The sequence below is a fragment of the Lissotriton vulgaris genome, chromosome 7 (assembly GCF_964263255.1).
Source record: "Lissotriton vulgaris chromosome 7, aLisVul1.2, whole genome shotgun sequence".
Lineage (NCBI taxonomy): Eukaryota > Metazoa > Chordata > Amphibia > Caudata > Salamandridae > Lissotriton > Lissotriton vulgaris.
Genome location: NC_141695.1, coordinates 1,633,663,781 through 1,633,689,201, shown reverse-complemented (window position 1 = coordinate 1,633,689,201; position 25,421 = coordinate 1,633,663,781). Strand labels below are relative to the sequence as shown.

The 25,421-nt window shown below is 45.6% G+C and overlaps 1 pseudogene; it reads right to left on the bottom strand.

Annotated features, from left to right (window-relative positions):
* Positions 1 to 2,707: 2,707 nt before the first annotated feature.
* On the bottom strand, positions 2,708 to 24,423 carry LOC147706172 (solute carrier family 2, facilitated glucose transporter member 10-like; annotated as a pseudogene).
* Positions 24,424 to 25,421: the final 998 nt, after the last annotated feature.

The window sequence follows — 25,421 nt, the reverse complement described above, 5'->3', positions numbered from 1 at the left end:
AAGGTGGCAACTGTGGGCGGAATGTAGGTTAGGCGGCAGAGTCGGTCTATCTCATGGTAGTTGCCATAAAATCCCAGTAGTCTATGGAGAAAGTATCATGCCTTGCTGGAGCTGATAAAAAGTCGACGGGGATAGTGTAAGTCAACCGTTTGTCTGGAGACCTCTGGGTCTGAAGTGGAGTTAGTCGAACTTCAAGAGAGTGTCCGTGAAAGGTATATAGAACTGGACAATCTGTCACTTGTTGGCTGCTGCCTAGAAAGGATAAGTAGAGTTGGGGCAGAGTCAGTGTTCCGTCAGTCTGATGCGCATGAATTGCAAAGAGGTTTGAAGGTACCTCTAAAGGTATATTAAGACCTGAGTAGAGTGTGTCAAGTGAAGCTGCTGCCTTTGAAAGGGTGACAGAGATGGGCAGAGCTGGTCATACATTACGTTAGTGTTTATGAGCGGCTGGGAGTATGGTGGATGAGGGGGTCACATCACGTCACACTTTTACCTGTGAAAGGCGAATATGGCTCTGGCAGAGTCAGTCTCTTGTTAAGGCTGAGGATAATTAATGCCAGTTGAGTCAGTCACTTCATGTCGGGCATGTGCCTTTGTGTGGCAGACTTATGACGGGATCAGCCTCAGCCCTGGTCCTACCATCATGTCACCTGTCACGCCGCGCACCAGAGAACTCCAGACGCCCCCCTCCCCCAGCCAGATTTCCAGGAGCAGAGAGCTGCAGCTAGATTTGCCAGCAGCTTTTTAAAGGCATACACTTTACAGAGGTTTTGGTAAATACCCGGAAGGAACATTGTTTCCACTGATTATTACTACAAAGGTCCCCTGGAAGCAAACTACTGCTAGAGGCGCCTTTGATGATTTGTGGTTAGTGCGCGGTATTTTCAAACTCCTCACAGAATTATGGGATCAGATCCAGTAAAATTATGAGTTTATTCCACTTTGTCAAGGATAAAGAAAATGTTTCTAATGCCTTTACTGTACATATTGTTTTACCCTTCATGTTTGGAACGGCGGAAATCAGTGTCTTTGGGGGTTTTGAGGAGCAACTAGACATCTGCAATAGGATTCTACATACAGGGCAAAGAAATTATGCATGTGACAATGTACAACATTAAAATACTCCACTGAGTATTATAGCAGATTTACCCCTTTTAACATGACAGTTACTTTTGCTTTCAACCGAAATAGTACTGATCAAATGCATGCGCCGCTTTGCTTTACTCAGCATGTTCAAATCTCTTCATTGGTTTATTGATGTTACACTGGATGTCCAGCAGTCTGGCCCTCAAACTGTTTTACTTGTGTGCAAATCTTTCACATCGCCTGCAAAGACATATTCGTCTAACGGAACTGCAGTTATGGATTACTTTGTCGTATGATTTTCCAATGTCTCTCGTGTATCCTGATCTTGCTTAAAGTTCCAACCATCGACAGTGTCTAACTGTTGTCTTCACCCACCACACAGGCTTTCACTTTCTGAAATGTTTATGTTGGTATTAATATCCAGAGTGGTGTATGTGTCTCATAGTAGAAGAACACCCCTGGCATTTGTGGTGTCAAATGTAGGATTCCAGATTGTTCCAGTGCAATACAGAATTATGTGAATGTATGTCCTGGCCACGGCTTTGTGTCACCTGACTCCTATATTTCATTTCACCCTAGGAACGAACTAGGCTAAAGCCTGACAGACCTCACATCTTGATAGCCCAAGATCTGTGGATAGGGAAAAGGGTGCATCGATGTTTTGAGCAGATCCACGGGTGCCTGTGATCTGAAGCTAAAGTAGTAAGGAACATATCGCAAAGGATTATCGAGGTATTCACCATGATGGCATAGAGAGACAGATGAGCTGCAGATAATACTCTGTGTCATATGCTAGTCCGGACTATAATATACAATGCTATTTTCCTGATTTTATCCTACAGGTTACAGTAGAGGATCTATGCTGCTAACATTAACAGACAGGTTATTTAACCTTTCTTTATTTTTCCACCTGGTGAATAGGAAAGATGGAGATGATTGAGGGATCTTCTGCTCCTGAAGAAAGTCCACAGATATACACTATAGGAAGCGCTGAAACATGTAGACCTACTTAAGATAGCGAGGAAGGTATCCAAATAAGCATCACTTAACCCCCTCTTATTTGTCGGGTGGGGTGGGGTGATTTTCATGTGGAGAAGCACACCACGGAGACAGTAACACTGCTTGTGGAATTTGCCAGGGAAAGCCCACTAGGGGTCAAGAAGCACATGGAAAAAGCACTCAACGTAGAGTGCAATGCAGACTGTTAAGTATTTTGTGGGGGAGATGCACACGTGGGAGAGAGCAACATTGGGAGTGAGGAGTACATTAAAGAAAGAGCAACATGTAGCACAGGGACATGGGTTTTTGGCAGGAGGAAAAGCACACAGGAAAACACATGCGCTTCCATGCAGTGGTTAACCAGAAAGTAAAAAGGGGTTTCCTAAAAGTGAGCAATGGGCCGATAGGAGGCAACCAAGCAAAAGCGTAAAGCATCAATACTATGGGGAAGGGAAAAACTCAAGAAGGGGCCAGGAAAGCCACTAGTTAGATGCAAGCAAATAGAAGTGAAAATAAAGCCAACAAATTGCGAGCATTAGGAAGGGTAAAATCCCGCAATAGGTCTTTTGCATCCAGACAGCTTGCATTGCCTTGTAGGCAAGAACTAATGAAGGGTAGTTTTTCACTGGCCACACTCGATATTAACATTTTCAGGAAATCGTGTGCTATTGAAAGACATATGCTTCTTTTGTTGCATCAATTCCTTTGACTGGATGAGGTCTCCCACATTAGGAGTATAAGAAAAAATTGTAAACATCCTTAGGCGTGTAGTGCTGGTCAAGTCTATGTTAGGGGCATGTGATCCAGTTACTGCAACAGTCAGATTGATGGAGTCTCTCCTGACCTCTAGAATGTGAGTAGTGGTCTGCCCTGGGAGTCACTAGAAACTAGTGAAGCACTCAACATGTACAGTAAAAGGTTTGATATTTTGTTGCAGCTGTTGTGGGAATCCAGTGAGATTCAAATACTTGCTCAACCAATTCCTGTGACCGATACTGACATCACAGGACATCCCGCAAACAGCAGGACTCTTCCTCCAGCTTTGTCAGTACAGCCCTTGGAAACCAAGGTGGAAATAATCGTCACCACACCAATCCTCAAGGGTGCAAAATGGCTAAAGAATCACGCTGGAATCCAACAAAGCTAAATAATGTTGATGCACAGTAGTAAAGGGCTTTGGGTTGGTCTGTTAGCTTCTGAAAGAGGACTAAACCAAGGTCAACCAAACTTATCCTCTCCTTGCTGTCCCTGGTGCAAAGGAGACCAATTAATGAATATTGGCTCTCAATATTGAGTTCATGGTTAGGTTCCTCAGGTTCTTCAGTGTTCTCGAATGGGAAAATTCCCTTTTGGGTTTTTTGGTGCTGCATTTTTAATTTGGGGAGATGAGATGGGAGGAAAAGAATACTTAACAGCTGAATAGGGGTTGCTACAATAGTCAATCTAAGCATATTTCCAGCCCTCCTTTACATCCCAAGAAATATAATTTCAATACGTATGCCTAAGATATCACTCGCCTAAATAGGGAGATGGATATAGTGAACCCCAAGACGACGTGCCCTTCACAAGCCATTCAAATGATCCTAACAGAATTAAAATCAGGCTTCTCATCAAAGGTACCACTTTGCTTGTCAGTATTGAGGTTCTACTAAGAGGATAGGGATTTATGATAATTCCTTCCAAACCGCGTGCAAAGAGAATGCCTAATACTAAGTCACGGTTTAAAATCTTTTCTGGGAACAACTGAAGGTAGATATTTATCGTAAATTGATCACAATCCAGTATAAAACGATGGCCCCAAAGATCAAATACATGACCCTAGACAACAGATAATAAAAGATGATTTTTCCAAAAATACTTGCCAGACAAGATCCAGTTTCAAAAGCGTCTAAGAGGATGATTTTTAGAAGCATCCGGTGAGAAGCGTTTATCTGAAGCCGACGCAGGGCTAATGCAGTGCACTTAGTCAAGATTGCCAGCATGAACCCAACTATAAAATCCACGACGAAGGACAACAGATGATAAAACATGATTTTTCCAAATAGGCATACTACGACAGCTTCAAATGCCAAGGCAGGTCCGAGGATCTCTTCTACGAACCACCGCAAGTAGTCGTTTTTCATTCTGAAGGCGTCCAAAATTATCGTCCCGATGTAGACAAGGAACAGATGCTTGACCACCTTCAAAAAGCTTCGCACACCATGCCCTAAAAAACAATTTGAAAAGGAGTGTAGGTTTCAACATTTATTTTGTAAAAGCTTTAAAAATCCTCCACTGTCATCAGAATTAAAAGCCAATATTTGACATTCGTTTATTTACATTTTCCCATAGCCCCAACATCACTGCTTTTGATTGTTTTTATGAGGAGGAAATGCAGAAAAGATGAGTCGGAGAGCAAATTCATTAAAGGGGCCATCCAATGAAAATAAAAATGTACGGAAATTAAAAGAAAAGAAAGCTTGTCCTCATAGCCATGAGACATGAACAATCATCAACATTAGAGCTCTGCAATATCCCTTTAATAATGTCCAGGTGTTCTGTGGGGACTATTGTGAAATAATACACGAGATGGCTCCTGTACACTAGAGTGGAAGATTATGAGTTTAGGGTTAGTAAGCTAAGAAGAACAGGTAGGTTTTTCTGTACTTCCGAACTTTATAAAGTTGCTTTTGCCATAAGGCTACAAGAAGATACAGGCAGGGTGCTTCAAAAGCTTTAAGCCTGGCTGGGGAATGGATCTTCCTCCCATCCACATATATCTTATATGACCTGGGGATAGCAGGTTTTAGGAGGGTGAATCTATTGGTCTGCTCAGTAGAAAGGTTAGGATCTTTCCAGAGCAGGGGTGTTCAACATAAGCTGAGAAGGCCAGGACCCTTGACAGAGTTTCTGGAAATCCCTATATATATCATTATATATATCAATCAATCAGTGGTTTATATAGCGCACTACTCACCCGTGAGGGGGGGGGGGACTGCTCTGGATCAGTCGAAAAGCCAGGTCTTGAGGACTTTTCTGAACGTGTGCAATGTTGGGGAGCGTCTGATGTTGACAGGGAGGTCGTTCCAGGTCTTGGCTGTGATGTAGGAGAATGCCCTCCAGCCTGTCCTGTTTCTGTGGATGTGAGGGACCTCAGCCAGGGCGAGGTGTGCGGAACGGAGGTTCCTCTTGGGTGCGTGGACATATACTCAGTCGTTGAGGTATTTGGGTCCCATGTTGATGGATTTGTAGGCGTGGGTGAGGAGTTTGTAGGTGACCCTTTTCTCGATGGGGAGCCAGTGGAGGTCTCGCAAGAGTTGGGTCATATATACGTGGCGTGGTGTCCCTAGGATGGCAGCGTTCTGGATGGCCTGCAGCTTACGTAGAAGAGTTTTGTTGATTCCGGCATAGAGGGTGTTGCCGTAGTCTGCTGGTGATGAGTGCGTGGGTGACAGTCTTTCTGTAGTCGGGGGGGATTCATTTGAAAGTCTTACGGAGGATGCGGAGGCAGTTGAAGCTGGCAGAGGAGACAATGTTGATTTGATGGTTCATGGAGTTGGAGGAGTCGATGATTATGCTGAGGTTCTGAGCGTGGTCTCTAGGGATGGGTGGGCTCCCGAGGGCCACCAAGTGTTGTTCCAGGTGGAGGTGCAGAGTCCAAGGATGAGGACCTCGGTCTTCTCGGAGTTGAGCTTTAAGCAGCTGTCCTTCATCCAGGCTGCCACATTTCTCATACCTTCCTGGAAGCTGAGCCTGTTGATTTCTGGGTTCTTGGTGAAGGAGAGGATGAGTTGGGTGTAGTCAGCGTAGGATACGATGCTGAGCCCATGCTGTCTGACGATGGCGGCGATGGGGACCATGTAGATGTTGAAGAGCGCCGGGCTTAATGAAGATCCTTGGGGTACTCCGCAGACGATGTCAGTGGGGTCAGAGAGGAAGGGGGGAGTCTGACCCTCTGGGTTCTGCCGGAGAGGAAGGATCGTATTCAGTCAAGGGCGGACCCCTGTATTCCTGTGTTGTGGAGCCTGGCGGCTAGTATGCGATTGGAGACCGTGTCGAAGGCGGCAGAGAGTTCTAGGAGGATGAGGGCTGCCGTGTATCCCTTGTCGAGCAGCATGCGGATGTCATCGATGGCAGCAAGGAAAGCGGTCACGGTGCTGTGGTTGCTGCGGAAGCTGGACTGGGAAGTGTCTAGAATGCAGTTTTCTTCGATGAAGGTGGTAAGCTAGGCGTTCACGAGTCTCTCAGTGACATTTACTGCGAAACGGAGGAGAGAGATAGGCCGGTATTTCTTCAGGTCGGTAGGGTCGCCCGTTGGATTCTTGAGGAGGGGTTTCACCTATGTGCATTTCCATTCGTTGGGCAGGTGCCGGATGTGAGGGAGGAGTTGATAGTTTGGCCTAGTTTGGGAGCGATGGCAGTGGCGGCCCTGTGGAAGATGTGCAGGGTGCAAGGGTCCGTTGGGACTCCTGAGTGTGTCTTCTTCATGGTTGAGGTGATGAGCTTGACGGACGCGGTGTCCCACGAGGTGATGGTCGGTTTTACGCCGGTGGTGGGTGGTGTGGTGCTATCTTCTGCCGGCTCGCTGAAATTGTCATAGAGGGCCTTGATTTTAAGGTGGAAGTAGGAGCTGAATTTGTCGCAGAGTTCCTGGGAGGGTGCGATGTCAGTGGCTGCGCTGGAGGGGTTAGCGAACTGCTGAATGACATTGAATAGCTCCTTCATGTTGGATTCGTTAGTCTTGACCTTATCACTGATGAAAGTTCTTTTGGTGTCCCTGATACGCTGGTGGTAGTTCTTCATGGCGATCTTGTGGTTGTTATATATATATCACGCCAAACAAAGTTCCAATTCTTGGGGGCTCCAACTCTAAAGGGCAGCTGCTGCATCAACAGGAATGGAAAACCCATCATTTAAATCCACAAGACCAAAGTGCAGAGCCCGATTTCGAAATACATCTAAGCATTTATTTTCAGATCATACTGGCTGCAAGCTCATACCCTGACTCGTTTTGTCTATTTCAAGACTTATTCACAGGTGAGTATCCTTATAATGCTAGATGCAACTGTTTAAATTCAAAAGGTCATTTGGAGTCCGAGATAAAAGTTGGGTCCCAAAACGTGTTTTCTCCATGTTAATTTCCATAGGAAACTTTAGACAAGGCTACAGGTCGAACGGGTGAACGGAATTACCACAAATTTGGCAGGGAGAAGGGTTTTGGTCGAAGAAAGCACGCTTTTGTTTACTTGGTGTAAATCCGTTCAATAGTTATTTAGAAGTATCAAAATGTACAGATATCGATATTTGGGAATTCTGCCATCTGATTGGCTGAGGTGTTACGAGCACAAGCTTGATGCTTATTGGCTGCGAGGGCTGAGAGCCATTGCAACTAGGAAGTGTTGGCCGCCATTTTGTGATTCTGTTGAAGATAGTAAGGGGAAAAAAGGTCGAAAAAAGTTGGAAAGGAGGTTAGGAGCACGGTAACCTCTGTGGGGGAGTGCGAAGCGAAGTAGTCACTATTACCGGTCTGAAAGTACGGTGTTGCTCAGAGTGACATGGTGCTGATATGATATGGTGCTACACTCGAGTATGAAACCGAGAGCCTAAACCATGAGGTAATTGCTGTAAAGTGATGTGGTCTGGTCTTTGTAGCATACGTGTGCAAGTAGTGTTAGTAGGAGTTTATACCATACAGGGAGTGGGAAGCGAACTACTGACCACTATCGTGCGTTTATTCTATACAGGAAGTGAAGTACCCATGCCTACTGGTGTGAAGATTTGGAGATGAAAATGAGGGGATTGCTGTAAAGGGATGGGCTCTGGGCGCTGTGGTATACATGTGCAAGTAGTGTTAGTAGGCATTTATAACATACAGGGAGTGGGAAGCAAACTACTGACCGCTACTGTATGTTTATAGTATACCGGAAGCGAAGTACTCATGCCTACCGGTGTGAAGACTTGGGGATGAAAGCGAGATAATTGCTGTAAAGGGATGGGCTCTGGGCGCTTTAGTATACGTGTGCAAGTAGGGTTAGTAGGTGTTTATACAATACAGGGAGTGGGAAGGGAAATACTCGCCCCTACCGGTGTCAAGAGTCCTGTATGAAACCATGAGCTCATTGCTGTAAAGTAATGTGCTCTGTGTAGTATTCCAATGTAAGTCATAGTAGAATGTTAGTATGTAATTCTACTAGAATCTAAGCATGTAATGTTAGAATGTAGGGCTGTCATGAGGGGAACTTTGCAGAGTTTGTACATGGTGCTGAAGAAGATGGTTGCCTTGCTGTCTGCTCCGGTTGGTGGCTTTTTGAGGTGTCTTGTTTTCCTGTAATAAATCTACTTATCGGATCCACTGCTGTCTGCCTTTGCACTACAACAATTTGGCAATGAGCGGGAGAAGGGAAAAAGAAGGCAACGCTCCCAAATATTTCAAAATTGCTTGCGTTGTGCTGAAGACCCATTTTCTGCTCATGCCATGGTCGTCAGCTCATTGAACTATGTCATCCGACGTCTGGTAGTATTTATATTTTTAGACTTTGCACTTCCTCTGCTTCTTCACTACATTCTGGTCGCTGTACTACATGTGTGTAAGTAGTGTTAGTATGCGTTTATACTAACAAATGCATCATGGTCCTAGGTAGGGCGACCTCTCAGGCGCAGCTCATACAATGTCCCAGGGTGTGCATTTGCGGGACATTTGTGTTTACTATTTGAGGGCGGGTGCATGGCTTCCACCCTGTGATAGCAAATTCCTTTTTGACTACTTGAAGCAAGAGGAGAAAAACCTTGTATCGCTTTAATCGAGGAGATGCAAATGGTAAAAATGGAGAGAAAAAAAACGTCTCACCCGTTCATTTAAATGAGGCCCTGGTGGGTAATGTTGTATTGTTCTGTGGCCAATCCAATTATTATATTGCGGGTCTCTGTAGGACTGAAGATCTTAATGTCACATGTAAATAAGGTGCGGAAGGGCACAGAGACGTTTTGCAGCCTAGGGGACCGCCACCTTCCCGGGTAGTGTTTACTAATTGTTTGGGGGGTTCGAGGCCAACTGAAGTCCGGGGATCACCACACTCCGGGGCTTTACTTAAATATGCAGATTGGGCCTCGGCAGTACCTGAAGCCTCGGTGGTCCTAGGCAGTGCCTTATTGGTTCTGTAATCACACAGGCAGTACTCATGGTGTTATAAAGTGATACACTCATATAACTCTTGCAGTTGTAGAATTACCCAGGCTTCATTTGTGTAATAGTCAGTTAGATTAGGTTTGGTAGGTGCATTGTAATATTACAAAGGTTTGACCTCATAATCTCCTATAAACAGATGATTTTCACAATAAACTATAGAAAAGTGTTGCCAGAAAAAGAAGACCTATACACTCAGTTATTTATTTGAAAAAAGTAACCATTATTAAAACACAAATAAATAGAAAAGTAAGTTTAATAGAACAAACAGTATAGTATAAAAAAAAGTGTGTTGGACTCCAGTGGAAGCAGCGTAGAAAACCTGCAAGACAAAAATGAAACATAAGTATGCGTGCTATGTGGAAGAGGTAAAGAAAGGTAATCTGAATGAAAGGACAAAAGTGAGAATGGGAGGGAGGGGGAGTGGGTGGAAGGGAGATGGGGAGGGAGAGTCAGAAAAAGAGAGGGAAGAGGAGACAGAGCGTCAGCCTACTGTACCCAGCCCTTAGTGTTTACCCTCCTGTCACCCATTTGTCTAGGACGCTGGGGTCCGCGAGAAAGTGTGGTCCAGCAAGTCTTTAAAATTAAACATATGAGGCCAGAGATTAGGGGCCATATTATCAAGGAACAACAATAACATTATCGCTTTAGCGGCAGGAAACTGCTGCTAAAGCAGCGATAAGGGGCTTGATAATATGCCCTTGTGAATTCCCATAAAAGTCCAGGTTCTGGTGTGACCCTGGGCTTCTATGGGAATTCACAAGGGCATACTATCAAGCCCATTATCGCCACTTTAGCTGCAGTTTCCTGCCGCTAAGGCGATAAAGTAATCGCCGTTCTTTGATAATATGGCCCTACAATATTAGCTACTGGAAAATCGCTTGCATGCACCTGTGCACCCAGGGAGCTGCACCCCAGCCCCTTCCCCCACACTGTGCTCAATTGTAGTTCCTGCTCACCTGCCAGCACGGGTGTGTCCCACAATGTATTGGTGCAAGCCCCGAGTCCGGGGTACGTTTGTACGGTAGGAGAGCACGTCTCCGGTCGGGGACGGTGCCTTGATACCACAATGGAAAGCGTCAGAATGCCCAGGGCATCATCGTGGGGTGAGCTGCCGTTCCGCCCATCTTGAGCCAATCCATTCAGTGTCTGAAAAGGGAGAAATAATTTAATGGTGGAAACGTCTGGAGGTAATGAAGGTTTATTTCAAGCTTAATAGAAAACAGGAGTTGAGTGCCTCCTTCGTTTTTGAAGTACAATCTACACAACTGTTAGGGGCAATCATGGTTCAAAGAGGAGTTGGCGTGCCCGAGAATACACAAGGTTAAATTTTAATACGCTATACGAAGGTTCACATAGAAAGGAAGAGAGCGCATGTTAGAAGCATAATGTGTGCGTGTAATGCAGTGGCGGAAGGCTGTGTGCATGTATACTTAGTAACAAGCTCACTACAGTGCCCTAAAAGCCAACACCACATGTCTGTATGGCAGCGCTGCCCGCTGGCTCAGGCCTACAGTATGGTCCAGCAGGTCCTTAAAATGAGACAGAGAAGTGACTGAATGAGGTCAGAGATCACATCATAATGCACAGCAACATTGCTTATTAGCATGTGGGAACTCAGGCTGATGCACCCCACCCCTCCCGCAGCACCGCGCTCAACAGGTGTCTGAAGGGCAGCGCTGCCCGCTGGCTCAGGCCTTCAGTACGGACCAGCAGGTCTTTAAAATGAGACAGAGATGAGACTGAATCAGGTCAGAGATCACATCATTACGCATGGCAACATCGCTTGTTCGCACCTGCGCTGCCAGGCTGATGGTCCCCACCCCTCCCGCTCGTTTGCACCGTGCTTAATTGGAGCCGTGGTGCACCCAGGCCGCTCTGCTCACCTGCTGTCATTGTTGTGTGAGCAAACACTACGGGCAGCAGTGCTCACAATTCAGCTGGAGTGAGGATTTCAGGATGGTGTACACCTCATGGATCCCTTTCGAAGACGACGGGCAATAGGGCTCACAATTTAGAGCCAGTGTTGATTGACAGGATGGTGTACACCTCATGAATCCCTTTTTTTTATTGCACATTGTGATTTGAGAGGTGGATACGGCCATATCACCTGAGGCAGTGTGGAAGAAGAGGGACATGTGGCGTCGTGCTTAACCTATTTATACTTACCCAAAGTGGGCTGGGCTTGAGTACGCCAGGCCAGAGTAGAGGTGTGAATATTTATTCCGGGGACCTGGGCGTTATTCAGTTCCTGCCCTGCCAGGAAGTGTACTTATGTGTGTTTCTTTTGTAGTTTTGACCTCGCAGAGTGTGCAATTTACATTAGTGGAGCATGTGTCAGGAGGGCGGCAACTATCGCTAAAGAGATGGTGTTTGAAAAGATTGAATGGCGAACATCACATGTCGTTGTCAAGGTTGTGGATATGGGCATGTCAATGGTGTGCAGTATTATTGAAAGTGTTGCTATTGAGAAGCATACATATGTGAATGTGCTCGGATGGAGGGAGGATCAGCAGTGAGGCTACGTCATACACAGTGATAATGCTCATTACAATCAAGCAATGCATGTCAAATGTGAATCTGAAAGTCTCACATATAACAAATTACTATATTGGTAAAGCCTGACAACAGACCGTACAGCAAAAGAAATCTACACATTGCTGTTTACTGTTTGTCACATGTGATCTAGGATGTGCACTCTGCCCGTGGCTCCTGATACTTCTTAGAGCCACGAATACCCAGGCCGATAGGGAGCACAATAATGTGCACACACACACCAGGGGCATCGTGTAACACACATTTTTTTTGATGGACCGTTTGAGATGCATGGCAATCACACGTGGAAGGCTAATGTACAGACCATGAATATTGATCAAGATGATCGTTGCATGTTGTGTGCATATATATATATATATATATATATATATATATATATATATATATATATATATTCACTGAAAAAAACATAGGTTTTACAGACGTTATAGTTAGTTGGACAGTTGAGCTAACTATAACTTGCGCCCCGCAATGCACTGCTGATGACGTCACATATTACATCATTCATGACATGGTCAGTGATATCACTGATGACATCTCAAGCGACATCACTAATGACATCACTGATCACATCATCCAGTGAATGTGTGTTTCTATAAAATGTAAATATGTTTTATATATATATTCCCTGATGTACTGAAGAATGAATGGGTGTATAAGAGTCAGGATGGATGATTAAGTAGGTGTGTGACTGACTGTATAAGTGAGTGAATAATTGTGTCTTGCTTAATGCATGTGTTAGCGACTGATACAGACATTCACACAGTTTAGGTTGTCAGTTGGTGTGTAAGGAGTTGCATGGTTTGGTTAGCAGCTCAATGAGGATCTATATGAGCTATTGATTGCTTGTCTTAGTACCTGTATGGGTGCCTGAGTGTCTGTGTGGATGGGTGGGGGGTGACTCTGTGCATAGATGTGTGAGTGGATAATTCACTGGGAATGTGTGTTCAAGTCTGTATCTGTGAAGGGCTGTATGACTGGGTGAGTATGTGTATGAGTGTCTTCGTGAGTGAATGAATGCCTCAGTGGTACATGTGTGAGTAACTGCATATGTGAAAGTCATTATATATGAGTGTTGGACTGTTTAAATTACTATATTTGAGAGTGAGTGATTGTGAGAGTGCCTGTATGGATCAGTGTGTGCTTGTATTAGTTATTGTATTAGAGTGTAAGTATGTGTTAGTATATGTTTAAATAAGTGATGTGGTATGTGTATATCTATACAGGTGAGTAAATAAAAGTGTGATTCATTATTTCCATTACTGACTAGGTGTGTGAATAACTCTATGAAAGAGAGGCGGAGTGTGAGTGTCTGTAAAGATATGTGACTGGATATGATAATGCTGTATTGATGGCTGACTGTATGTATGATTGACTGTATTGGTTTATGAATGGATGTGTGTGTAGACCTAGGAATTAGTGAGTGGATATGTACTAACTGGTATTGGTGTGTTCATGGTTTCTAAAATTATAGTCTTTATTTTAGAGTGGGTGTATCAAGTGTTATATTAGGGTCTGATGAGGTGCATCAGATTTTCACGTGGATGATGTCATCAGTGATGTCATCAGTGATGTCATTTGAGATGTCATCAGTGATGTCATCAGTGATGTCACTGACCATGTCATGAATGATCTAATACGTGACGTCATCTGCAGTGCATTGCGGGGGCGCGAGTTATAGTCAGCTCAACCAAGAGGCAAATTTCTCTGGTTTCATTAGTCAAATGTCCAACTAACTATAACGACCCTGAAACCTATGGGTTTTTTTTGTGAATTTCAAAGGCTTTTTAAATGCTAATTCCTAACTATAACGTCTGTAAAACCTATGTTTTTTTAAGTGAATTTCACTGTTTTTTTAAATACTAATTTCATATTTTAATGTTTATAAAACCTATGTTTTTTTGTAATATTTTGGAGCTCTGTTATTTTAACTTTAAAAATTATGTAATGTTTTATATCATCCCCCCAAAATATGTATATCTTTTTTTTTTTGGTGAGAAACTGCACTCCTATACCGGTAGTGTACCAAGCTCCATCACCACACAAATCCTAAATGCCATATTGCTAAACTCGTAAATGATGCACATTTCGTATCCAACAGGTTCGTGGCACTGTGTCCTGTGTAACATATGAGGTCGCGCCAGCTGCTACTTTGGTATCCGACGGGTACGCAGTACCAAGCCGCGCGTTACGTCATGTATGTATGGGATCATGCCCGCTGCGCATTGCGTATGCTATGAGTGCACGCTCCTAGGCCCTGTGTTATGTCATAGACGTATGGTGACGCGCCGGGTATGCCATTCCCTCGGTTTTTTCTTTTTATGTCTCAAAACTAAATCTAAATAACTTTAAACTATATATGAGAGTGAGTGATAATCTAAAATATTTTAAACATTTATATACTTCGAACTGTAATAAACTTATATTATGATAAATATATTTTCTCAAAATCGCGTCAGGTGTGGCCTCCTTGCGCCCTCGATACGGGATTGCCACGTGACCTTAAAAAAAACGTTTGATTAGTTCATAGCAATTCCCATTGTAACAGTTGTACAACCCCACCCATTTTACTCATTCTCTCTACAGCGTTTGATGAGAGACACCTCTTCTGCTTAGAAAGTTTTTTTGAAAAGTGTTTTCCTGTATACACATATCTTATACTAAACACAACATGCAACGATCACCTTGATCAATAATCATGCTCTTCCACGTTTGATTGCCATGCATCCCAAACGTTCCATCATAAAACAAATATGTGTTACACAATGCCCCTGGCGTGTCTGTGTGTGTGCACATTATTGTGCTGCCTTTCAGCCTGGGTATTGGTGGCTCTAAGGAGTATCATCAGCCATGGGCAGACTGCACATCCTAGATCACATGCCATCTCATGAACAATAGTTTCCGCCCTGCCGACACATGCTACACAAATCTAAATTGCACACTCTGCAAGGTCAAAACTACAACAGAAACACACAGAAGTACACTTCTTGGCCAGGCAGTAACTGAACAACGCCCAATTCCCCGGAATAATTGTTCACACCCCTACGCTGCCCTGGTGCAAGTAAGCCCAGCCCACTTTGCATACATATAAATAGGATAACCACGACGCCACAAGTCCCTCTTCTTCCAAACTACCTCAAATGATATGCCGCATCCACCTCGCATATCACAATGTGCAATAAAAAAAGAGAAATGGATCCATGAGGTGTACACCATCCTGGCAATCAACACTGGCTCTAAAGTGTGAGCCCTACTGCCCGTCGTCTACAAGAGGGATCCATGAGGTGTACACTCTCCTGCAATCAACACTCCATCTGAATTGTGAGCAATGCTGTCCGTAGTGTGTGCTCACACAACAATGACAGCATGTGAGCAGAGCGGCCTGGGTGCACAGGGCCTCAAACTGAGTGCGTTGCGGCGAGAGGGGTGGGGTGCTTCAGCCTGGCTGCACAGGTGTGAACAAACGATATTGCCATGCGTAATGATGTGATCTCTGACCTCATTCAGTTTAATTTCTGTCTCATTTTAACAACCTGTTGGACCGTACTGTAGGCCTGAGCCAGCGGGCAGTGATGCCCTACAGACACCTCTTCAGTGCAGTGCTGCAGGAGGGGAGGGGTGGATCACCCTGAGTGCGCATGTGCGAACAAACGATATTGCTGTGCGTAATGATGTGATTTCTGACCTCATTCAGTCTCATCTCTGTCTCATTTTAAAGACCTGCTGGACCATACTGTAGGCCTGAGCCAGCGAGCAGCGCTGCCCTACAGACACCCCTTGAGCGCGGTGCTGCCGGCGGGGTGGGATGCATCAGCCAGACTTCACACGTGAGAATAAGCGATATTGCCATGTGTTATGATGTGATCTTTGACCTCATTCATTCACATCTCAGTCTCATTTTAAAGACCTGCTGTACCATAAGGTAAGTCCGAGCCTACGGGCAGCACTGCCCTTCAGACACCTGTTGAGGGCAGTTCTGCTGGAGGGGTGGGGTGCATCACCCTGAGTGCGAAAGGGCGATGTTGCCGTGCATAATGATGTGATCTCTGACCTCATTCAGTCACATCGGTCTAATTTTACCCCGGTCAACACCGAAGACACCATCCGCCCAATGGACTCCATCCACTCCGGATCTCCAACCGACCCCTGCCCCCACCACATCTTCAACAATGCCACCTTCCCAGAGAGCTGGAAGCACGCCGAACTCAGCGCCCTACTGAAGAAACCATCAGCGGAACCCACTGACCTCAAAAACTACCGCCCCATCGCACTCCTTCCTTTTCATGCCAAAGTCATTGAGAAGACCGTCAACAGACAGCTGGCCGCCTTCCTCGAGACGAATGGATCCCTCAACCACTCGCAGTCCAGCTTCCAGGCCAACCACAGCACCGAGACCGCCCTCATCGCAGCCACCGATGACATACGAGCCCTGCTCGACAACAGGGAGACAGCCGCCCTCATCCTCCTGGACCTCTCCGCGGCGTTCGACACGGTCTGCCACCGCACCCTAGTGCAGCGCCTCAACAACATTGGAATCCAGGTGAAGGCACTGGAGTGGATCATCTCCTTCCTCGCCGGAAGAACACAGAGAGTCTGCCTCCCCCCGTTCAGATCCCAGGCCACCGAAGTCATCTGCGGCGTACCACAAGGATCATCACTCAGCCCCACGCTGTTCAACATCTACATGAGCCCCCTCGCGGCCATCGCACGCCAACACAACCTCAACATCATCTCCTACGCCGACGACACCCAGCTGATCCTCTCCCCCACCAACGATCCCGCCACCGCCAGAACCAACCTACACGAGGGGATGAAAGACGTAGCCGAGTAGATGATGAACAGCCGCCTGAAACTGAACTCAGATAAGACGGAAGTCCTCATCCTGGGATCCTCGCCCTCCGCCTGGGACGACTCCTGGTGGCCCCCTACCCTGGGCAGTGCACCCAAACCCACAGACCACGCACGCAACCTGGGCTTCATCCTGGACTCCTCCCTCTCCATGACCAGACAAGTCAACGCCGTCTCCGCGTCGTGCTTCAACATCCTACGCATGCTACGTACGATCTTCCGGTGGATCCCCACTAAAACCAGGAAGACGGTCACCCAGGAGCCTGTAACCAGCCAACTGGACTACGGCAACTCCCTCTACGCCGGAACCACAGCCAAACTTCACAAAAAGCTCCAGCGCATTTAGAACGCCTCAGTACGCCTCATCCTGGACATTCCCCGACACAGCCACATCTCCGAACACCTGAGAAACCTGCACTGGCTCCCCGTCAGCAAGAGAATCACGTTCCAACTCCTCACCCACGCACACAAAGCTCTCCACAACCAAGGCCCAAGATACCTCAACGACCGCCTGACTCCCACCCGCCAGCTACGATCGACCAGCCACGCCCTCGCCGCCGTCCCCCACATCCGACTAGCCACAACGGGAGGAAGATCCTTCTCCTACCTGGCTGCCAAGACGTGGAACTCCCTCCCCATCCACCTCCGCCTGACCCAAGACCACCTCTGCTTCAGGAAGCAACTCAAGACCTGGCTGTTTGAGCAGTAGCGGACCTCCGTTCCCCAAGCGTCTTGCGACCCTCCGGGTGAGTAGCGCACTATACAAATGTTTTGATTGATTGATTGATTGATTGATTGATTTTAAGGACCTGCTGGACCGTACTGTAGGCTTGAGCCAGCGGGCAGCACTGCCCTACAGACACGTTGCGTTGGCTTTTAGGACACTGTAGTGAGCTCCTTACTAAGTATACATGCACAAACAAGACAAACTTAAGACAGACTTAAGACAGACTTAAGTTAGGATTTTGTCTTAAGTCTGTCTTAAGACAAACTTAAGACAAAATATTAACTTCTGTGAATACCAAAAGTAGTAAGTTTAGGATTTTGTCTTAAGTTAGTTTTGTGAATCGGGCCCCACGCTTAAAGCATGCGCTCCGTTCCTTTCTATGTGAACCTTGGCATAACATATTATTATTTACCCTTGTGTATTCTCCTGCACCCCAACTCCTCTTTGAACCACGATTTCCTCTAACAGTTGGTAGATCGTACTTCAAAAACGAAGGATGCACTCAACTCCTATTTTCTATCAAGCTTGAAATAAACCTTCATTTACCTCCAGACGATTCCACCATTAAATTATTTCTCCCTTTTCAGACATTCCATTGATTGCCACAAGAAGGGTGGAGCGAAAGCTGACCCCGCAATGATGCCCTGGCATTCTGACACCTTCCATTGTGGTATAAAGACACTGTCCCCAACCTGAGACCTGGTCTACCGCACAAACGTACCCCGGACTAGGAGCTTCCACCAACACATCGTTGGACACACCAGTGGTGGCGGGTGAGCAGTGAAGCCCCGTGTGCAAGACCAGGGGAAGGGGTGGGGGGGAGGGGAAGGGGTAGGGGTAGGGGTGCAGCACCCTGGGTGCACAGGTGCATGCAAGCGATGTTCCCGTAGCTAATAATGTAGGACTATATTACCAAAGAACGACAATAACATTATCACCACTTTTGCGACAGGAAACTGCCTCTAAAGCGACAATAAGGGGTTGATAATATGCCCTTGTGAATTCCCATAGAAAGCCCAGGTTCACACCAGAACCTGGGCTTCTAAGGGAATTCACAAGGGCATATTATCAACCCCTTATCGCCGCTTTAGTGTCAGTTTCCTGCCGCTAAAGCGGCGATAATGTTATCGCCATTTCTTCATAATATGGCCCATAATCTCTGGCCTCATGTATTTAATTTTAAGGACTTGCTGAACCACACTCTTTCTCGCAGACCCCAGCGTACTAGACAAATGAGTGACGGTGGATTAAACACCAAGGGCTGGGAGGTCTCCTCCTCCCGCTCTTTTTTTGACTCTCTCTCCCCTTCTATGGTCCTTTCATTCGGACTACCTTTCTTTACCTCTTCCACATAGCACATATACTTATGTTTCATTTTTGTCTTGCAGGTTTCTTACGCTGCTTCCACTGGAGTCCAACTTATGTTTTTTTTACTATACTGTTCTATTAAAGTTACATTTCTATTTATTTCTGTTTTAAAGAAGGTTACTTTTTTTCGAATAAATAACTGAGTGTATAGGTTTTCTTTTTCTGACAACACTTGTCTATTATTTATTGTAAAAATCATCTGTTTATAGGAGATTTTAAGGGCAACATTATTTAACATTAGAGTCCACCTACCAAACATAATCTAACTGACTATGAGACAAATGAAGCCTGGGTAATTGTACAACAGCAAGAGTTCTATGAGTGTATCACTTTATAACACCATAAGTACTGCCCGTGTGATTACAGAACAAATAAGGCACTGCCTAGGACCACCGAGACTTCAGGGACTGCCGAGGGCCACCGTGTATATCTAAGTAAAGACCCAGAGTGTGGCGATCCCCAGACTTCAGTTGGCCTCGAACCCCCCGAACAACTAGTAAACAATACCCGGGAAGGTGGCGCTTCCCTAGGTTACAAAACGTCTCTATGCCCTTTCGCGCCTAATTTACATGTGACATTAAGATCCCCAGCCCTACAGAGCCCCCTCAATATAATATTTGGGTTAGCCACGGAACATTACCCACCCACCAGGGGCCTCATTTCAAAGAACGGGTAAGACCCCACTTTTTTTTTGTTCTTTTCTCTCCATTTTTACCATCCACATCCCCTCTATTACAGCAATACAAGGTTTTCCTCCTCTCGCATCAAGTAGTCAAACAAGTATTTGCTATCACAGGGTGGAAGCCATGCACCACCCTCTAATAGCAAACACAAATGTCCATCGAGTGCACACCCCGGGACATTGTATGAGCTGCGCCTGAGAGGTCGCACTCCCTAGGACCATGATGCATTTGTTATTATAAACCCATACTAGCATTACTTACACATGTGTAGTACAGCAACCAGAATGTAGTGAAGAAGCAGAGGAAGCGCAAAATCCAAAAAATATAAATCCTACCAGAAGTTGGATGACATAGTTTAATGAGCCGACGAACATGGCATGAGTAGAAACAGCTACATGAAGAAAACAGGTCTTAAGCACAACGCAAGCAATTTTGAAATATTGGTGAGTGGTACCTTCTTTTTGCCTTTTCCCACGCATCACCAAATTTATGTAGTGAAGAGGCAGAGAGCAGTGGATCCAATAAGTAGATTTATTACAAGAAAACAAGACACCTGAAACAACCACCAACAGGAGCAGACAGCAAAGCATCCGTCTAATCCAGCACCGTGTACAAACTCCGCATGGGTCCCCTCATGACAGCCCTACATTCTAACATTACATACTGAGGGCCATATTATCAAAGAACGGCGTTAAATGTATCGCCGCTTTAGCGGCACGAAACTGACGTTAAACCAGCGATAATGGGCTTGATAATATGCCGTGGACATTTCCAACAGAAGCCCATGTTCTGGTGTTAACATGGGCTTCTATTGGAATTCTCTACGGCATATTATCAAGCCCAATATTGCCATTTAAGCTGCAGTTTCCTGCCACTAAAGCAGCAATAATGTGAACGCTGTTCCTTCATAATATGCCCCTTAGATTCTAGTAAAATTACATACTAACATTCTACTATGACTTACAATGGAATACTACACAGAGCACATGACTTTACAGCAATGAGCTCATGGTCTCATCCACGAGTCTTGAGACTGGTAGGGGTAAGACTTTCGCTTCCCACTCCCTATATTGTATAAACGTAAACTAACACTTCCGCCACAGGTATTTTACAGCGCCCAGAGAACAAAACTTTACAGCAATGAGCTCACAATGCTCAAGGTTTAATCCCTGAGTCTTCACACCGTAGAGATGAGTAGTTTGCTTCCCACTCCCTATCTATACTAATATAATAAAGAGAGAGCCCAAACCTTTGAGGCGGGTAATCTCAGGAACCACAGTACCAATTACAACACCCAATACAGCGTTGGAAAGGGCAGTTGCAGCAGAAGAACATAGGCTTTGCAGACGCCCACCATATACATTTAAAAGGTAAAAGAACGTGTCAGCAAAGTAGTCCCTTGGCGTGTCTGCGCTGTGCTGTGGGCGTTTGCTGGGGGCGTGACAAATGCTGGGGGCGTGTGGTACGTTCCGCCCTTCATGCCATGTCTCATATCGTGTTGTGGGCATGTGCTGGGGGCGTGGGCGTTTGCGGGGCGCGGGATTACGGGAAAAAAAGCAAACGTTGTGCCTAATATTTCATTGTGCCCAGTGACGTGCACCTGCTTTACTGTTTGGAGGTCAGGCATGGCGCTATTCCCAAGGGCCGGAAGGAGCGCAAACAGGGGCCATTGTGCAGGAAATCTAATCTCACCTTAACTTCCAGTGACGCCTGAGGCGCACACTGGAGATTTTCCACTTCTGTTGCGCACAGGCCTCACGCCACGCACATCCACGGAAATAGCAAGAAAGGGACTATCCCTCCCCCGGTAAGTACATTGGTGGCACGACGGCCCACATCTTTAGCAACATACTCATAGTTTTTCACCACCCATTTGAAAAATGCACAGGTCTCTCTCATTGATGGCCAGCATCGACATACACTTTTAGACACACCTCCCGCCAGAAGTCCTAAAATTGCGAACTTTAGAGCTGGGGAGCTACGTTAGAATCTCGGCATCAGTTCAACATCCTGTGTTCCAGGCAAATCGCTTTGTCTCCCCGTGCCTATCACAAATTAATGTGTTCTTCTGTAATGTAAATTGTGCTCATGCCATGTTGTCGAGTTTGTGCTATATGATATTGCAAGGAAAAATAAAGTAGGGAAACTCGAGTTCATACACTACTGACCGCGCACTCTTAAGTGCATCAGCAGTGCACTGTGAATCGGAGCGTTTCACAGGCCTGTCACAGATAAGAAATGCTATAAAAATGAAATCCTATAAAACAATATACTACTGGCCGGCAGCAATTCATACCCGGACAACGTCGGGACGGGCTGCTAGTATACTATAAACGCATACTAACACTACTTACACACCTATACTACAGCGGCTAGTATCCTACAGCGCCCAGAGCCCATCACTTTACAGCAATCAGCTCAGTTTCATCCCCAAGTCTTCACACCAGTAGGCGTAACTACTTCGCTTCCCATCCCATGTCCGGTATAGTATAAACTCACAGTAGCGGTCAGTCGTTCACTTCCCACTCCCTGTATGGTATAAACACCTACTAACACTACTTGCACATGTATGCTACAAACACCAGACCACATCATTTTACAGCAATTACCTCATGGTTTAGACTCTCGGTTTCATACCTGAGTGTAGCACCATATCACATCACCACCATGCCACTCTGAGCAACACTGCACTTTCAGACCATTAACAGTGATAACTACCTACTGGCGACCGCCAGTAGGTAATCAAGAACAAATTACATCGAAGTCAGAAATGCAACGTATTCTATCAACACACTTTCTAGAACTTTCTACAACACGTGGAGGTTAAAAGTACATCAATTATTTTAAACCTAAAGATATTTTTTTGCAACATTTTCTCCAACATTTAACTGCACATGCAGGTTAAAAGTTCACGATTGTTTTAAGTTTGAACAGTGCCTTCCATATGCAAGGAGCAAATGTAGTTGAGTAGAGCAAATTTTATCTTATAATATGTACTCCACGTGCAAACTGCTTTTTCTTAACCAATCACAAATATACTTTTCCACAAAACAAATGTGCACCCTACTTTTAAAAAACAATGCTTTTCATCTCCCAATCAGGTACCGTTTTGTATGCGAAAAGACACTAGTTTCCCATCTTTAAATATATCTCTTATTCTACGAAGGAACTGCGTGAGCTACAGATATCTTTCCATACCTTCCAGCCATACCTTCAAAATGCTAGTGTGGATCGTAAGACATAGCTATGTTTTCTGGTGTAAGAGGTATGCAGAACAGAGATGTATTGACTTAGACCTAGGTTTACAAAATGTGTACATTAAATGGTTGGGACAGAGAGGATTGAAGTGGCAGCAATTGTTGCCTTTGGTTAAAACCTGTTTGCTTCTCCAACACCCTGACCTCATGATTGTGCATTATAGTTGAAACAACCTAGGCACATTGACTGGGATGGGTTTGGAAATGCTTATGAAGGACACCTTTGGACAATTGATGTCACTTTTGCCTCAAACTGTCTTTGTATATTCCAATATATGCCAAAGACAGAAGTGGAAATGGTCCAAACAATTTTCTCCTCAGATTGAAAAATCTTTGAAAACTGTCAACAAAGCTGTCTCTGCATACCACAAAGACCACAAAATGGGGTCCATATACAACAACAACATACAATTGATATGGCGGATTTCTACAGAAGTGATGGAGTACACTTCACAGATCAGGGAAACCATGTTTTCTTGAATATCTTGAAGCTGTGCATCCGCACTTATATGTAGCTCCAACTAATGAACACAAGGGCTCTTTTTAGAGCCACCCTATAACTTACAACTTAAGCCTGCTATTTTAGGGCCATATAATGCCAACTCCAGCACCCTCGCCAAAATGTATTCTCCACACAGCTGTGGTACAGCGTCCAGACCATCTCACTTTGTAGCACAGACCTCTCGCTTTGATCCCCAGCTCTACTCACCCATAGGAGTGAGTAGTTTGCGCTTTACAAATACTATATTGATTTACCTTCGCACTCCCTATACAACACAACCTAAGCACCATACACAAGCTACAATGTTCTAAACAAAAGTTCATCCAAGTAGCTATAACTACATGCTGACACCACTTGCAGAGATGTGACACAGCGGCCCGAGCACATGACTTCACAGCAGATGACACACAGTTTGGGCTCATGCGTTAATCCCCGACTCCGGCAGCAGGTCAGTTTAGCAGCATGAGACTCTAGACAATACCTCACATATATTCCGTACCCCAGGACTTTCATACCAGTACAGGTCAGTAGTCCGTCCTAGTAGTTATAAACACATCCAGACACTACTTCCACAACTGTAGTGCAGCGGCCATGGCACATGACTTCATAGCATAAGACACACAATTTAGGCTCACGCTTTAATCCGCGAGTCCTGCACCAGCTCACCTTACCCGCACCCGACTCTACACAATACCTCACTTAATTTCCGTAGCCCACCACTTACACACCGGTAGGGGTAAATACTTCACTTTACACCCACTCTATAGCACACCCTAAACACCCCACAGCAGGTACAGTGCTCCTACCCTCCTATTTCCCACTTTCCCCCCCTTTTTAGGTCTCGTAGAACCAACGCGCATGCGTTGTTCTTCAAGAGTATATTAGGCAAAACAAATTCATGAAACCAGCCCCAATGCATGTGAGGTACGCAACCGCGACGCTTCCCCAGCGCGCGCTTGGCCTCACTTCTCAATCACACCCCATATGGTGTTCCCTCCCACTCGCTCGAACATCAAAGGCTGCATCAAAGGGCAGGAGCGCATTGGCTCCCCCGCCAATGCGCTCCTGCCCGGCCCCCCGCACAGCAATGCCAAGAGCTTGTTGTTCGAGCCTGTTCCTTCTGCGAGCTTTTGTGCCAGGCACTTCCTATCATATTGTCTTTTTCTCTGTGCCCACACCTCTCCAGCCCCTCCCTGCTCACCATGCTCCTTGCTTCCAGCCCAGGCCAAACTCATGCTGTTCAAAACGTGACAGCATTGTACAGCCCGGCCACCTTTTGGTCTCCATCAGTGTGTTAAAATCTGTCGACACCTGGTGTTCTGCTTTCTTTCCTGTGGAGCGCATCGGCTCTGTTAAATGTAGAGTGCTAGGCACCAAGGATAAGTAGGCTTGATTCAATCTCAAACCTTAATTTCAACGCCCTGCAATGCCTGTCTCCTTTTCTCACTCTTGAAGGTTCTTTCAAACCCTGATTTCTCCCTTTTGTTTCTTATTTCCTATCTGTCTCCGTCTCAGTGTTGTTCCTTTCTCTCTCTGGCTCTTTGTCAAAATCTGGTGATGAAAGTAAGCCCCCTTACCTCTATGCCCCCTGGAATACCTTAAACCCTCCCAGTAGATCAATACCTCTATGCCCCCGTCTGCTCTCTCGAGACTGTGCTGCCCCGTGCAGGGCAGTTCACAGCCAGCTGTCACGTCGCCCCCGCCCCACGCACGCGTTCACGGTGTCTTTGCCAAGTCTCGAGCCTGCAGTTTTCACACCTGGCCGAGGACTCCGCGTTCCCAGCGACAATGCAGCATATTTACAGCAAGTTCCCAAATGTGTTAGTTTTTTTACTTGTGCGCTTCTCATACTTCTCAAAAATACATACGTCATCAAAGCTTTTTAGGTGTTGCAAAGTTCCATGTGAGTTGACAATCCACGTAAAATCAGAACTGACATGAGTTTTCTGTATATCAGTTTAATTTGTGCTGAGCAAGGTATGCACTCGAACACATACTGGTCGCTAGCCACCGGCGTAAAGGGAAACATGGCAGGCGCTCGCATACAAAATACTTGTAAGTTACCAGCACCATTCAATGTTCGGAGAGAAACAATGCATAAATCCATAAGGATATGAAATACAGCAAGAACTAATTTAGGCTATGCTTGCATAGAGAAACTTTGCACACCCCTACTTTAAAACCACACCTTGCTGCTGCTCTCTGCATGCTTGGAATACTGCAATGCCCTCTT